General features: G+C 35.2%; 1 long non-coding RNA gene across 1 annotated transcript; it reads left to right on the top strand.

The window, feature by feature from the left end:
- Positions 1-1,701: 1,701 nt before the first annotated feature.
- LOC118891841 lies at positions 1,702-13,980 on the top strand. The gene is made up of 3 exons (XR_005019185.1): positions 1,702-1,772; positions 7,350-7,460; positions 13,847-13,980. It is a non-coding gene; the product is annotated as an uncharacterized LOC118891841 (long non-coding RNA).
- The last annotated feature ends 602 nt before the right edge of the window (positions 13,981-14,582 follow it).

Raw genomic sequence — 14,582 nt, forward strand, 5'->3', positions numbered from 1 at the left:
AGACTTCAGTAGATATGCACAACAAAGAATACAATTATCAAGTTAGTCCCAGAAAAGTCCTAAACAACCAGCAACAACAAAAACAAAAACAGCAGCAAATAGCAACAATAACAAAATCAGAGGAAGAATATGATTTCCCGAGTTGACACACTGTATAATTTTAAATATCTTGTTTTCAATAACAACAAAATTTTTGAAACTCACAAAGAAACAAATTTTGGACCATATACAGACCAAAATCAGTCAATAAAAACTGTCCATAATGAAGCTCAAGCACTGGATTTACTAGACAAATACCTTTAACCAGGTTTTTTAGATATGTTCAAAAGAACCAACAGAAACTATGACAAAAGAATTAAAAGGAAATATAAGAGAAACGAATCACCAAATAGAGATTATAGAAAGACACAGAATTCTAGAAAAACAATAAAAATTTCTGAATTGAAAAGCTTAATAACTGAAATAAAAATTTCATTAGAGGGGGCTCAACATCAGGAATGAGCTGGCAGAAGAAAGAAGCAATGCAATTGAAGACAGGTGAATAGTGATCACTAGTCTGAAGAACAACAACAAAAAATTTTTTTATAAGTAGCAGAGTGTTAGACAAATGTGGTATACTACTTTATTCTGCTCCCTGGAAGTTATTTCCACCATTTTATTTTCAAGCTCACTTATCCATTCTTCTGCCTCAGTTATTCTGTTATTGATTACTTCTAGAGTATTTTTAATTTCAGTAATTGTGTTGTTCATCACTGTTTTTTTGCTCTTTAGTTCTTCTAGATCCTTGTTAAATGCTTCTTGTATTTTCTTCATTCTGTTTCTGAGATTTTGGATCATCTTTACTATCATTACTCTGAATTCTTTTTCAGGTAGGTTGCCTATTTTGTCTTCATTTATTTGGTCTTGTAGGTTTTTACCTTGCTCCTTCATTTGTAACATATTTTTTTGTCGTTTCATTTTTTTTTTTTTTGATGGGTGGGGCTGTATTCCTGTCTTACTGGTTGTTTGGCCTGAGACGTCCAGCACTGGAGTTTGCAGGGAGTTGGATAGAGCCAGGTCTTGGTGCTGAGATGAGGACCTCTGGGAGGCCTCACTCCGATTGATATTCCCTGGGGTCTGAGGTTCTCTGTTAGTCCAGTGGTTTGGACTCAGAACTCCCACCACAGGAGCTCGGGCCCAACCTCTGGCCTGGGAACCAAGATCCTGCAAGCTTCGTGGCACAGTAAAAAAAAGAAAAAAAAAAAGGAAGAAAGAAAGAAAAAAAGGAGCAGTACAATATCAAAGAATAAAAAACAAAATAAAATTAGAAAGATAAAAAATATATTAGGAACAATAAAACTATAATTGAAACAACTGCAACAAGGTAAAATAAAACCACAACAGGAAAAGAAAAAAAAAAAAAAGCGGGGTGGAGAAACAAGCCAAAAGGAGAGATCACTAACAAAGTATAAAGAATAAAATAAATTAGAAAAATAAAAGACTTATTAGGAAAAATGAAAGTAGAAAAGAATCAACACGGTAAAACAACCCCAATCTAAAAGAAAAAAGAAAAAGAAAGAAAAGAAAAAGCCTTGGCTATGGGGGTGGAGTTTAGGCAGGAGGTGGAACATAGGCAGAGGTGGGGTTTAGGGTGGGGCAGGACCTAGGCAGGTAGGGGAGTGACGTTTGAGCATGGGGCAGGGCCTCTGCTTAGGACCTGCATGTAAGGGAAGAAGCAGCATGTCGAAAGGAGGGCCTCTGGAATGTGGAATGTGGAGTTCCAGAGTTTGGAAGTAAGGCCCTGGGTGAGGGTGTGTGGGTCGGGTTTAGGCCCAGAACATTGGAGGGGTTCTCAGAGGGGGTCTCTGAGTGTAGAGGTCGGGCCCTGGGTGGGGGTATAGGGGCGGGGCTTGGGTTCTGAGCAGCAGGAAGGAGGCTCTGAGGGCAGAGGATTAGGCCCCGGAGCCCAGCAGGCTTCCCGGTGCCTAAGTGGACAGGGAAAGCACTGGCCCCGTTCCCTTCCGTTCCTCCATGCCCTCCCCCACCTTCTCCCCCAGGGTCTCCCCCATTGCCGCTGGGCCCCTAACCGTGGGTGGGTCCCGCTGGGTGTAGGAACTCCTCCCCTCCCCCAGCCGCCCCTCAGGGGTGCTGGTCCCATAGGTCCGGCCTTTACTTTTGCTCTCCCTTCCCTCCCTCCCTCCCACTCGCTCAGGACCCACGAGGCTGGAGGGGGCCTAGGTGGGCAGAGGATCAGGCCCGGGATCTCAGCAGGTTCCTGGGGGCCCAAGTGGGCAGGGGAAACCTGGCCATGCTCCCTTTTGATCCTCTGCCCTCCCAATGGTTCCCCAATTTCCCCTTCTGGTGTGGGATCCCTTCCCCTGCCCCAGCTGCCCCTCAGGGGCACCAGTCCCGTCCCGCCTCCACTTCTCCTCCCCCTTCACTCCCCCCATTCCCCATGTCCTACCCAGTTGCTGGGGGTTTCTCCCTGGGGACACCCCTTAGGTGTCCGTGGTCCCCCACCAGTGCCTGGTAGGTGCCCTAGTTGTGAGGAGATGCGAATTCCATGACCTTCTAGTATGCCATCTTGACTCCACCCCCCCCCCCCCGTATACTACTTAATATACCAACATATGCTTATGAGAAGCCCAGAAGAAAAGATGATAGAGATATGGACAGAAGGAATATTTGAAGAAATAATGGCCAAAAACTTCTCAAATTTGAAGAGAAACTTTAATTTGCTGGTGCATTTTGAAATAACATCTTGAAATATGCTGAAGGGAAAAGTAACCATATTGAAACACTCTCAGTATTCTGTTTTGTATAACTTCCCTCAGAAGAAACTGCTTTATCAGAACCTAAACTATGTGGGGAAAGGTGAATACTCAACTCTAACCCCTCCTCTAGTATTTCTGTCTTACCTAAATTGAGGCATTAGATGATGGGGAAAGTTGAAAAACAGTTTTGATGATCACAACCCAGGGACACCACAGGCTCATTAAAAGAAATGACAGTGTATTACAGCAGAAATGACTGCAAGGTTAAACCTCTAAGAAGAAATTTATAGGGAAATCTTGATTGTTCATATTATGTGTCAACTTGACTAGGTTATTGCTTGGTCAAACACTAGCTTAGATGTTACCCTGAGGGTATACTTTAGATGGGATTAACATTTTAATAAATAGATTTTGAATAAAGCAAGTCACCCTGCTCCCCATAATGATAGTGGGCTTCATAAATCACCTGAAAGCTTTAAGAGCTAAGATGCTAAGACTGGGTTCTCCAAAGAAGAAAGGATTCTGAGATTCTGTCTCTAGACTGCAACTTAGAAATTCTGCCTGAATCTCCAGCCTCTGGAGTCAAGATTACAACATAGATTTTTGCTTGAATTTCCAGCCTTCTGGCCTGGCCTGCAAATTTTGGACTTGCTGGTCACAATTGCATGAGCCAATTCCTTAAAAAAAAAAAAAAAAAATCTCTGAAATAAACTCATTAAATACTTCTTTTTCTCTCTCTCTCTCTCTCTCTTCTGTCTTTCTGTTCTCCTCCTCTCTTCTTTCTTTCTTTATCTATCTATTTATCTACCTATCTATCTTCCCTATTGGTTCTTTTTCTCTGGAGAACCTGACTAATACAAAATCAAAAGACAACACAGGAGACCAAAATAAATAAATAAATAAATAAATAAAACAAATGCACTAGAGGAAATAGAAGACTCTGACACCTACAGTTACATCAGATAATAAAAACAGGCTAACTCCTAGCTAGATAAACATAAACCTTCACACTAAAAGCCTATTTACCTAAGCTCCTATTCCCAATACAATATGTCTGGCATGCAACAAAGATTACAAGGAACACTAAAAAGCAATAAAAATCATAGTCTGAAGAGACAAACCAGGTAACAGAACCAAACTCAGAATTGGCAGACATCTTGAAGTTCTCAGATTGGAAAATTTAAGATAACTGTGATTGATATGTGTAGTGCTATAACGAAAAAAGTGGAAAATATGCAACAACACATGTTAACAGAGATATGGAAACTCAAAAGGAAACACGAGAAATTAAAATCACTATAACAGAAATAAACAGTGCCTATCATGAGTTCATCAGTAGACTGGATACAACTGAGGAAAGAATCACTGAGCTTGAAGATATGTTAATATAAACTTTCCAAACTGAAATTCATGGAGAAAAAAATATGAAAAAGGACTGCACAAAATATCTAAGAACTGTTGTACAATTACAACAGGTATAATACAGATGCATTGGGAATACCAGAAGGAGAAGAAAAAGAACAAAGAGCAGAAATAATTTGTGAGGTGAAATTAGCTAAGAATTTTTCAAAAATAATGACAGACACCAAATCATAGATCAAGGACTCAGAGGAGTCCAAGTGGGAAAAATAATAAAAAAAACTTTCACCTGGCATGTTGTGTTCAAACTACAGAAAATCAAAGAAAAAATCTTGAAACACACACACAGAAAAACAACACCTTACCTATGAAGAAAGAAGTATAAGATTTATAGCAGACTTCTTGTCATCAACAATGCAAGCAAAAAGAGAGTGGAGTAAAATATTTAAAATGTTGAAATGTTGAAATAAAGGAATCACCAACCTAGAATTCTGTATTAAGGAAAATTGTTCCTCAAAAATGAAGGGGAAATAAAGACTTTCTCAAATGAACAAAAATGAGGAATTTTTCACCAGTAGATCTGCCTTTCAAAAAATGTTTAAAGAAGTTTAATTTTTTTAAAGTTTAGAGAAAGAAAATGATGCAGGTTAGAAACTGAGATCTACGTAAAGAAATGAAGGGCATTAGAGAGGGAACACATAAAGGTAAAATAAACCCTTTTATTTTTCTTTTTCTTACTTGATTTAATATATAACTGTTCAAACTAACAACAGCAACAATATACTGGGTGAGTATAGCTTATTGATAAGTGAAATGAGTGACATCAATGTTAGAAGGGATGAATTTGAAATATTTTAAGGTACCTACACACTCATAAAATAATATAGACCTATTTGGAAGTGGACTTATAAATACATGTTGTAAATACATGTTGCCATCCTTAGGGCAACCACTAAAATCATTTTTTAAAAAGAAGTATAACTGATTTGTTAAGAAATGAGAGAAAACAGAATCATATAAAATGCCTAATTAAACCAGATAAGGCAGAAAAAGGGTAGAATATTTTAAAAAAAAAGAAATAAGAAGTGCAATGAATAGAGAATAGTACAGAAAGGGGAGAGATTAATCCAACTATACACATGATCACTTTAAATGTGAATGGATTAAATGCAACTATAAAAAATAAAACCAGAAATTGACAGAGGGGATAAAAAAAAACAACTGACTATATGTTGTCTGCAAGAAACCCACTTTAAAAAGAAAGACACAGATTATAAGTAAAGTGATGAAGAAAACTATACCACACTAACACTAATGAAGGGAAAGCTGGAGTAGCTATATCAATTTCAGGCAAAGCAGACTTCAAACAAGGAAATTTATCAGGGATAGAGAGAGGCATTACATAACGATAAAGGGGTCAATTTTCTAAGAAGACTTAATCCTTAATGTGTATGTGCATAACAGCAAAGTACCAAAATAAGTGAGGCAAAAACAGATAGAATGGCAAGATGAAATAAACAACTCTATTATTATAGTTAGAGACCTCAAGAGACCTCTATCAGTAATTGACAGATTCTGCTTACAGAAAATCAGTGAGGATACAGTTGAACTGAACCACCATCATTATCAACTGTATCTAATTGACATTTATAAAATACTTATCCAACAGCAGAAGAATACAGTCACCCCTTGGTATCTGAGGGGGATGGGTACCAGGAGCCCCTGCATATACCAAAATCTGCTGATGCTCAAGTCCTTCATATAAAATGTAGTAGTAAAATGAGTGGAAATTTCAATCCAAGTTGATTGAATCCACAGATGCGAAACCCAAGAATTTGAAGGGCTGACTATATATTTCTTAAAAACAATCCAGGTATAAGTGGACCTGCCCAGTTCAAACCCATGTTATTTAAGAGTCAAGTGCACATTCCTCTCAAGCTCACATGGAACATTCACCAAGATACATCACATTCAGGGACATGAAACACACCTCAAACACATTTAAAAGAATTGAAATCATCCAAAGTATGTTCTCAGAACACAATGGAACTAAACTAGAAATCAATAACAGAAAGTGGCTAGAGAATCCCCAAGTATTTGGAGATTAAACAAACAACACACTTGTAAATAATACATGGGTCAAAAAAGAAATGCCAAGAGATATTAAAAATAATTCGAACTTAGTGAAAATTGAAATAAAACCTATCAAAATTTATGAGATGCAGTGAAAGCAATGCTTAGAGGGAAATTTATAGCATTGAATGCATATTTTTTAGAAAAGTAAAGATCTAAAACCAAAAATGTAAGCTTTCACCTTAGGATACTGGAGAAAGAAGAGCAGTATAAACCAAAAGAAAGAAGAAGTAACAAACTTAAAGCAGATATTAATGAATTTTAAAATAAGAAATAGAGAAATATCAATAGAGACAATAAGAAAATTAATGAAACAAAAAGGTGGTTCTTTGAAAACATTAATATAATCAATAAACTTCTAGCCAGGCTAAGAATAAATATAAAGACATAAGTTACCAATACCAGAAATGAAAGAGGGACCATCATTTAAAAATATAATAGACTATTATGTAAAACTATATGATCCCAAATTTGACAATTTGAATGAAATGGACTAATGCTTGAAAGACACATCATACCAAAACTGACACAAGGAGAAATATATCATCTTAATAGGCCCATATCTATTACAGAAATTCAAACAATAATAATCCTTCCAGAAGAGAAAGCACCAGGCCCAGATTTTTTCACTGGTGAACTCTACCAATCATTTAAGAAAGAAATGATACCAAATCTCTTTAGTATCCTCCAGAAAAGAGAAACAGAGGGCACACTTCCTCACTCATTCTTTGAGACCAGAATTACCCCAATATCAAAACCAGAAAAAGACAAGAAAACTACAGTCTGATATATCTCATGGGTAGCTGCAAAAATCCTAACCAAAATTATAGCTCACTGCATCCAAAGATGTATGGAAAGAATGTACTCCATAACCAACTAGGATTATCCCAGGTATTCAAAACTGTCTAAACATTCAGTAATCAATGTAATCCATTGCATCAAAAGGCTAAAGAAAATTTTGCAGCAGTATTACCTCAGACATGTTACCTTGCATTCTTGTGTCTCATTTTTCACATTTGTAAAGTATGGTTTATAAGAGGACACACCTCAAACAAGGCAGGCTGTGAGGAGTAACTGCTGATTCCTTTTTCTCATTCATTTTAGGAGGAGACCACCAAGCACTAGTCTGAGTCTAGCAGGGGAATCAGACATGGCTGTCATAGAGTTCAGGAAATGATGGTACAGAGATACAAATACAGGCCTGGAATACAGTAGGTAATTGCTAAGTATTTGTTGAAGGAGTGACAAAATGAACATAATACTATCGGGACTCAGATGAGGGGCAGCTAACTCTTTCTGGTAGTTTCATGAAAGACTTCTTGGCAAAAGTGATTTTTGAGCAGGTCTTGAAGGATGCATAGGAAGCTATCCAAAGGAGGAGATGTATATACCAAATTTCATAGTCAAAGAGCAAGGGGAGTCCCAAGTGACAGGAAGTGAGGCAATGAGGCCAGGAAGAGCTGTAATGCCCCTCCCTCCCTCCTTCCTTCCTTCCTTTAGGTTTGTGGCTGGTATAGATTTAGGGCTTTATAGTTGTTGAGATTATCTGGTCTGGGAAACTTGCATTGTATCTGTTTTTGTAATATAATTTTCTTCCCATTGTATAACATAGCAAGACTTCAGGTACTCAATCTAAACATTTTGTCTTTGGGCTGAGCTGACATTCTGTTTTAGAAATACCACTCTAATATTTAGGTGTTATAATAGTATGAGCACTGCTTACTACTGTCTACTCTCATTTGCCAGGTCTAAGTTCTACCAGTTGTTACATATTTAGAAAATCACACGATAAAAGTACTAATTTTCATGCAAAATTTTGGCCAAGTGTAGACAACAGTATCCATTTGACATGACTTTTAAAAATCTTCTGCTTTTACTTTTATTTTCTTTTGCCTTTATTTTGACTGTGTAAATATTTCCAAAATTTTGATATTTTTACAAAGAAAAAATACATGCATAGTTCCATCCATTTTGTAAGTAGACTTTTAATTTTGTGTTTATTTCCAAGACTTCTTCTTTGAACACCACCATTTTGTCATTGAACTATCCAAACTATGTGAATTAAAAAAATTTTTGGTTATATATTTATTAGTAAACTTTATTTTTTAGAACAGTTTTAGATTTACAGAAAAATTGTGAAGCTGTTACAGAAAGTTCCCAAATAGTTCATATTCAGTAGCCTCTATCAAAGCATCGTACATTAATATGGTACACTTGTCACAATTAATGAACCCAAATTGTTAATTATTAAATAATTATTAACAAGTTCCAAACTTTATTCAGATTTGCTTAATTTTTACTTAATGTCTTTTCTCTCTTCCAGGAACTCACTGAGGATACATTACATTTAGTTGTAATGTCACCTTAGGCTCCTCTTAGCTGTGACAGATTATCATACTTTTATTGACTTTTGATGACCTTGAAAGTTTATTTTTTAATTTTTAAAAATTTTATTGAAGTGTAGTTGATTTACAATGTCATGTTAGTTTCAGGTATACAGAACAGTGATTCAGTTTATATATATACATAAACTGAAGTTTATATATATATATTTTTTTCAGATTCTTTGGCCATATAGGTTATTACAAAATATTGATTATAGTTCCCTGTGCTATACAGTAGGTCTTTGTTGGTTATCTATTTTATATATAAAATATATAACTGTGTATATGTTAATCCCAACCTCCTAATTTATTCCTCTTCCTCACCTTTCCCCTTTGGTAACCATAAAATTGTTTTCTATGTCTATGGGTCTATTTCTCATTTGTAAATAAGCTCAATTGTATCTTTGTTTTTCAGATTCCACATATAAGCAATATCATATGATAATTACCTTTCTCTGTCTGGCTTACTTCACTAAGTATGATGATATTTAATCCATCCATGTTGCTGCAAATGGTGTTATTTCATTCTTTTTATGGCTGAGTAATATTCCATTGTATATATACCACATCTTCTTTATCCATTCATCTGTCAGTGGACATTAGATTGCTCCCATGTCTTGATTACTGTAAATAGTTCTACAATGAACATCGGGTTGCTTGTTTCTTTTTGAATTATAGTTTTCTCTGGATATATGCCCAGGAGTGGGATTGCAGGCTCATATGGTAACTCTATTTTTAGTTTTTTAAGAAACCTCCATGCTGTTCTCCATAGTGGCTGTACCAATTTACATTCCCAACAAGAGTGTAGAATGGTTCCTTTTTCTCCATATCCTCTCCAGCATTTATTGTTTGTAGAATTTTTGATGATGGCCATCCTGACTGGTGTGAGGTGATAACCTCATTGTAGTTTTGATTTGCATTTCTCTGATAATTAGCAATGCTGAACATTTTTTCATGCACTTTTTGGCCATCTGTATGTCTTCTTTGTAGAAATTTTTATTTAGGTCTTCTGCCCATTTTTTGATTGGGTTTTTTTTTTTTTTTTCTTTTTTGATATTGAGCTATGTGAGCTGTTTGTATATTTTGGAGACCTTGACAGATCTGAAAACTGTTCAGGTATTTTGTAGAATGTTCCTAAATTGAGAGTTGCCTGATGTTTTCTCATTAGACTGGAGTTTGGGATTTTTTGGAAAGAAAACTACAGAAGTAAAGTGACACTTTCATGTCATATCAAGGGTACATATTATGAACATGACTTAGCACTGTTGATGTTGACCTTGACCACCTGGCTGAGGTAGTGTTTGTCCAGTTTTTCCACTATAAAGTTTTTACTATTTAAAAACTTTTATTTTAACTGCCTCCTTTCCTTGTTTATCTGTAAACTGCCACTCCAATTACATTCTTACTTTTCAAAAATAACACATATAAAACATGGAGAATACAAATGTATCAAGAAAACTGAAATTACCAAAAACCTCCCCACAAACAATACATCAAAATATTCTCAATTTTTTTTTCTGAACCTAAACAGCTAAGATTAAGTTATCAGTTTTCTAGGGTGATTACTATCATAATAGACTACTATTGTAGTCATGGGAAATTTCCCATATCTAATGGAATGTTTGATTTAAAAATAATTAATCCATGATGTGAAATCTAAGAAATTTGCTCCAAATGGAAAAAAAAAGCTCATCTTTTTGCCCCCTTCAACACACCTGCATTTTAGCAATAGTAATAGCTACCATGAATTTCAATGAATCTTACGTACCAGGTATCATGCTAAGTACAATGCACATATTATTTTCTATAATACTCAGAGCCATCCTTTAATATAATTATTTCTCTCATTTCACAAAGGGAACACCTGAGTTTTGTAGAGATAGAATACATTGTCTCATATCATAGTAAGTATGTAGCAGAAAACTGAGTCAAACAGAGCAAGAAACTAATTTCTTTACCACTCTTTTATATGACATCTTGCATTTTGGTCCTCTGTTCACCACTAGCACATTTAGAAACTACAACTGAACTGTATTGCTGATTATTTTAGTCATATAGAGTAGGTCGACATGATAGTGCCCTGAAATGTAGCAACTGTAGGTACCATTATTGTATGTGCACTTTACAGTTCAGAGATTATAGATATACTTTTATTCATTGAATACTTAAGAACTTCTGTCAGGGTCACTGGCTAGCTCTAAAGGGGAAACCCAAATTAAAGGAAGTGTTTGATTATTTTCTGTCTCTATGCTAGAATGAAGTTCTATGAGGGCAGGGAGTTTATTTTATTAAGAGATCTATTCCTAAATCCTAGAAAAGTTCCTGGCATGAAGATACAACGTTAAACATTGCCAAATATTTGTGGGGAAGTGTAAACTTAATATAGAGTTATTTTTCAATGTAATGCTACCAGATTTTGCTCCTATTTGTATAGATGAACAAAACCACAGCAACAAAATACTGCCTTCATAGAGCTCAAATTTCAGTAACTCATAATCATTCCTTCTCATTTCGCTGAGGATCCTTTCAATTTATTCATTTCTAGTGATATTTTAATGGAATTGGTTGATCTCAATAAAATATAGTCTTAATTATGTTGAGCTCTTAAGAATACAATGGCCACTTCATTTTGTAGTTGTGAATATCTTCACAACAAAAAAGAGTATTTAACAAATATTTTAATGCCGGTTGGAATAAATTAAATGAAATGTGCAATACAAAATCATTTACAAAGCTCTTTTAGGAACTAAAATTTTGTTTCCATTTTGGTTTTATTCAGCTAAGAAAGTTAATTTTCTGTTCTGAAGTGCTGTGTGAAACAGGTTATAAATGAACTGAATTTCATAAGCCAAATGAACCTGCAATTCTTGTCCAAGTTTAAATAAAAATGTGGTATATAATACACATGCAATTAAAATAGTGAAATCGTGCAGGGCATATATTATTGGCTCTATATCTAAATACATATATCATACAAAATCGCAATCCAGAGGTAAAGTGTACTTATAGACGGAATTATGTCTCCCCCAAATCCACACATTGATGTCTTAACACCCAATGTGCCTGCATTTGGAACTAGGGACTTTACAGAGGTAATTAAGGTTAAATGAGATCATAAGGATGGGGCGCTAATCCAATAAGACTGGTGTTCTTATTAGAAGAAGAGAAACCAAATAAAAGGTCATATGAAGACACAGAAGGCAGGAAGCCAAGGAAAGAGGTCTCAGGGAGAAGCCAAACTTGCCATCACCTTGACCTCTAGCCTCCAGAACTGTGAGAAAATACATTTCTGTTGTTTAAGTCATCCACTCTGTGGCATTTTGTTATGACATCCCTAGTTGCCTAATACCACTGCCTAAACTCTAAAGACACAAGAAAAAAATCCCCTAAGGAAAACTTGATAGTGCGTGTAGAAAGCTTTTTTCATATATTTAATAGTTTTAGGGTTTATGCGTGCATGTGTGTGTGTGTGTGTGTGTGTGTGTGTGTGTGTGTGTGTGTGTGTGTGTGTGTGCTTGAAAATACAGCTCATGCAATATATACATTTATATGTATATATATACACATATACCCCAAGCAACTTAAAATTGGTAATACGTATACTTTTTTTATTTTGTGTATTTAAGAATGAATAGAAATTACTTTATAGGTGTTATACAAATGAGCCAAAGATGTCCCTTGTTTATTGTGGCCCCCATGTTTTTACTTCATCACAGCAGTCTAGACTGCTGTTAGCTGCTAACTGCTGTTAGCTAACAGTCTAGACTGTTAGCTCAGTCTAGACTGTGCTAAACTCAAATTCTTACACATCCAATTGCTTTAAATATAGCCCCAATAGGCCTATTTTTAGTCATATAGAAGCCAGTCTTCTCTGCAAACCCCAAGAAACTGCACCCAACATCTACTAGCCGTAAATAAGGTAAACCATGGCCCTTTAAAGATCCCAAGCCCCTGCTGGCTTTGAAAGCTCTCTGACCCAGAAATCACCTAGACACTTAAGCCTCCTCTCCAGCTCTCTTCCCCAGTCATTTCTTTGTCCTCTTCCCTTTATGGATGGTGGACCTAGGCTGCTGGTGTCTAAGAGGTCTCCTGCTGTGAGGGATCTCCCCTCACATGCATCCTGTCCAAGTGCTGCCCACAATGCAACTCCTTGTGTGCTACTGCCACCTCCTAGCATATGTCTTGTCCTTGATTAGCCACCCAAATCCTTCAATTCAATGCAATGGGTATGAGTATCTTAAATATGGACAGGCTTGTAGTCAAACTTAGAAATACATATGAATCAAATAGAAACCAAACATTTATTAGAAGTGGCAAAGCTCTTATAAAGTACAACTATCTCATAAGGGTGTTGGGAGGAGTAATTAATGTAAAATAGAATAAAGCTTGAAATACAGCAAGTACCTAATGATATTAAGCAAATATTAATAATCTTGGCAATCTAGACTCAAAAATGTGGATCTAATTTATTCATTTTTTTTGCTCTGCTAACTTTTTATTATCATTTTATAACTTATTCAGCAAACATATTTGAGTACTTTCATTGTGCCAGGTCACTACATGGTAGGAATTTTCCATAATTGTTCCTCTTAATTTAAATAGAGTATTTCACATGGAACTTACTATATGAAGAGAATTTCCTGTCCAGATTAGTCAATTTTAATCATAAATCATTTAAGAGATTGTTCTATAATCACTTAAAAAAGCTGACTAAGTACATATAGATTAAATGAGTTTAAAGTCATTAAAGTTATAATGTAAGAGAAGATGATTCTAGGACAATTTATAAAAGCCTATGCTTTCCTTCCATATTATTTCCTTTTGTGATCATGTTTACTATTTCCTTTTGGTTTGAGGTTTCTAGGGTACTGAATACACCGGTTTCTTTGATTCTTCAATTTTTATCAAAACTTATCTATTATGTCTATTTATCTATAATGTATTAAAAAACATCAAAACCAAAATGTATGAGAATTTTCGTATGTTAAATTCCTTTGGAAACGAGAGTCAATGTAAAAGACACGTGGATTCCAAGTTGTGTCAGCACCTTGTGTCCAGGAATGTGTTAAACTTTATCTCAATTAAGAGATGTTTATTAAAAAATTAATAGCAGTTAACACTGCTGTATGATATATCAGAATTGTTAAAAGAGTAAATCTAAGAGTTCTTATCACAATGAGAATTTTTTTTTTCTTATTTCTTTTCTTTTTATTGTAGCTATATGAGATGATGGATGTCAGCTGAAACCACTGTGATAATCATTTCAGAATACATGTAACTCAGACCATCATGCTGTGTGCCTTAAACTTATACAGTAATATATATGTCAATTATTTCTCAATAAAACTCGAAAAAAAAAAATAAGTGGTGGTTTTAAAAATTTACCAAAGTGAAATTTACTAATGGGAAACTAGAACAGCAAAATAATAAAATAAAAGCTCCCACATGGCAGTGTGAATTTTCTCTTTGCTACCTCTCTTCAAATATCAATATTTAAGCCTTTGAAGAGAAACTTTATAAACAACTTAAGTGTGTTTAAAAACACAGAACTATTTTGGTAGAAAGTCCTTTATATTTTGATTACATCATGTTCAGACTGAAAAACCAATAATTAAAGCTTAGCTAATTAGGAGGTTAAAAATCTTCAGGTTTTGGGGCTTTTACTAAATTGCAATGCTTAAAAAGGAAGTTTGCAAATAAGAAGATGCTGAAGTGTACCAGTATGAAAGTAAAGTAAGGAACAATCTATGTGACCTTGAACTTGGTGACACATTTTTAGACGCAATACCAAAAGCACATTCCATGAAAGAAAAACTTGGTAGGTTGGATTTTTAAAATTAAAAATGTCTAAGCTGTGAAGCAGACTTTTAAGGGAATAGAAAGACAAGCCATAGATTGGGATAAGCTATTTGGAAAACCCATGTCTGATAAAGGTACTGTATGCAAAATACAG

This window comes from Balaenoptera musculus, chromosome 3, assembly GCF_009873245.2.
Source record: "Balaenoptera musculus isolate JJ_BM4_2016_0621 chromosome 3, mBalMus1.pri.v3, whole genome shotgun sequence".
Classification (NCBI taxonomy): domain Eukaryota; kingdom Metazoa; phylum Chordata; class Mammalia; order Artiodactyla; family Balaenopteridae; genus Balaenoptera; species Balaenoptera musculus.